At 36.3% G+C, this 3,277-nt stretch overlaps 1 pseudogene; it reads left to right on the plus strand.

The window, feature by feature from the left end:
* Positions 1-3,277, plus strand: part of LOC110331866 — a 6,101-nt pseudogene that overhangs the window by 2,266 nt on the left and 558 nt on the right.

Consider the following 3,277-nt stretch of genomic DNA (forward strand, 5'->3'; position numbering starts at 1 on the left):
GGGAGGGAGGGAGGGAGGGAGGGAGGGAAGGAAGGGTGTTTTCAGTTTTTCCTATCTAATATTATGCTAGCAATATGTTTGTCATATAGCCTTTATTGTTTTAAAATAGGAACTATCTATTCCTAATTTCTCCAGGGCTTTTATCTTGAAAACCTGTTGAACTTTATCAAATGCCTTTTCTGTACCTTTCCTATATGATCATGTGCTTTCCATCCTTAAGATTAGTCATATGATGAATTTCATTTATCGATATGTATGTTGAACCAACCTTACATTCCTTGGATGAAATCTACTTGATCTTGGTTGTTTTTGTTGTTGATGATATTGTTATTTTTGAGACAAGGTCTCACTCTGTAGACCAGGCTGGCCTGGAACTCCATGATTCACCTGCCTCTGCCTCCCATGTATTAGGATTAGCTATCATGCCCAGCTAAATCTGCTTATTCTTGATATATGATTTTCTCACTATGTTCTAGAGTTCAGTTTGCAGGGGCAGGGGTTCAGAATATTGTGTTTATGTTCTTAAGAAAATAGATCTATCATTTTCTTTTTCATTACCTCTTTGGTATTGGTGACAGGGTAATACTGGCTTTGTAGGATGTATTTAGTACTGTTCCTTCCCTTATTTCATAGAAGAGCTTGGAAAGAATTAGTATTAGATCATCCTGAGGGTTTGGTAGGATTCAACAATGAATTCTACTTTTATTCTGTTGTGGTCTGGTAGGATGCAAGGACTCAACTCCTTTTTTAGTACTTTTAAGGCTTGCTTTGTGGCCTATATGTGATGAAAGTTCAGCTATGTTCTGGGCTTTTAAGAGAAGAACTTTAATTACTGTATGAATCTCATCACTCATTACAGGTCTATTCTGGCTTTATTTTAGCTAGGTCGTGCATATTTAGAAATGTATCCATCTTATTTAGGTTTTCCAGCTTTGGGGAAAATAACATTTTCTGATCTGCATTTAACTGGGGTCTGTTGTAATTTCTCCATGTATTCTCTAATTTTATTCTCTTGATATTCTCATTTTTTTTTTTTGATTAATTGGGCTAGATCTCCATGCTGTTAAACTTTTCAAAGAACCAGCTTTTTGTTGGCTGGTTCTGCATATTATTTTTAGTCTCTAACTAATTCATTTGTACACTGCTTTGGGGGGGGGTTGTTGTTTTAGTTTGGATTGGTTTGGTTTGGTTTTGGTTTGGTTTTTGCCATCTACTAAGTTTTGAATAGGTTGCCCTAGAATTTTGGGGTGCATAATTAGGTTGTTTATTTGAGACATCTCTGGGGCTTTGTGTGGGGGAACATGTATAGCTAGCTGAAAACTTTCCTTTTATGATTGCCATAACTGTTCCCCAGAGAAGCTGATATCCTATTCAATGATTCTCATTTATGTCTTAAGAAATTTTAATTTCTCCCCTACTTCTTCAGTGACCCACTTTTTCACTCAAAAGCATCCTGTTCAGTCTCTAAGAATTTGTGTAGTTTCTGAGTCCGTTCTTGCTATTGGTCTCTACTTTTATTCCACTGTGGTCTGGTAGACTGTAAGGAATTAACTCCTTGTTTGTACTTGTTAAGGCTTGCTTTCTGGTCTACGATATGATGAATTTTGGAAAGATCCTATATGCTGCTGAAAAGAATGTGTGTTCCTTACGTGTTGGGTGGAATATTCTGTATATGTCTGTTAAGTTGATATATGGAAGAATTTAACCCTGAAGTTAAATTCTGAAGTAGACCTCTGCTGAGGTCTACTTTGGTAATCTATGTGGATAATGGTAAAACATGAGAGTGGGCACTAAACTCTCCTAATAACTATTGTGTTGGGAATATTTTCTCTAAAACATGGAATTAGACAAGAGTCCCCACTATCTACATTCCTGTTCTATATTGTATTCAATCTCAGTCAAAGCAATAAGACAAGAGACAATCTAAAAGGGATAGCAACACAAAACTAGGAAGCAAAACTATGTCTATTACAGATTACATGATTCTATATATTAAAAGGCTTTACGAACTCTACTAGAAAACTCTCATGTTTACTTTTAATTGGCAAGATACAAAACCGAAATACAAAATTTGGCAGCTTGCATAGCATTAATGAACACACTATGAAGGAAATTACAAAAAACATTCTATTCACTATAGCTTCTCACACACAAAAAGTTCTTATAAATGAACTTCACCAAAGCTGTGAAAGACTCATACAGTGAAAACTTCAAAATACTGAGGAACAAAATTAAAGAAGATATCAAATGATGCAGAAATCTTTCAGTAAGTTGATATCTTGAAAATGTCCATAATGTTAAAAAATATTTATAGACTAAACCCTATTTCCATAAAAATTCTAGTCACAGTCCTCATAGAAACAAAAATGATAAAAATATATTTTTATATGAAATACAAAAGACTACATGTATATAAAGCAATTCTACACAGAGAAGAATACTAGTAGAAGTACCAAAATGCATGACCTCAAATGATGCTACAGTGCAAAAGTGATACAAATCATTTGTTCCTATACAGATAGACAAGTAGACCAGTGGAGCAGGATAAAGGACTGAGAAACAAATACACAGATATACAGCCACCAAATACCATGTCCCCAAGTATACTTGACACAATTGGGAGCCAGGAGTAGAGCTAGTACAAATGCAGATGCCTGACCCATCTGGAGGTAGGTTTTGTAGATGAATTGACAAGGAGCTAGGCATTCAGCTCATTGATGTGAGCATAGCACTCTCTCATCCTTCTCCATGGCTACCTCCCAATCAAAGCCCAAACAAAGGAAGAATGCTATAGAAGCAACACTCTCCCTACCCTCGCTGCCTTGAGGAGCAAACATTACCACATGATACTCCAAGCTGTGATGAGGTTGATGGTACACTTGACTCTTTCCTTTTATCTGAATAAAGGTCTTGTGAGCTACTCCCAGAAAAGAAAAGAAAAAAAAAAAAAACAAATTAAAAACATGTAAAAAGATTCCTATTAAGGAACAACTTCTTTTTTGATAAATAAACTTTTAATATGGAAAACACTGTAAAGAACAAGGAAAACTGTCATTGGCCCAAACCTGGATGAGCTGATGTATAAAAGACCCAACTGAAATGAAGTCAGAGTATTCTAGAAGACTCACTTGTAAACAGAACTGTGGGGAGCCGCCCTCACATTCGCCATTACAAGATAGCGCTGATGTCCTGTGCTCTAACAAACAAACAAGGCAGCTGCGCATGTGCTGGGTAGATTTCCATTCCCTTGTGCCCTGCCTTTCCCGTGGCGTCATCT

This window comes from Mus pahari, chromosome 14 (assembly GCF_900095145.1).
Source record: "Mus pahari chromosome 14, PAHARI_EIJ_v1.1, whole genome shotgun sequence".
NCBI lineage: Eukaryota > Metazoa > Chordata > Mammalia > Rodentia > Muridae > Mus > Mus pahari.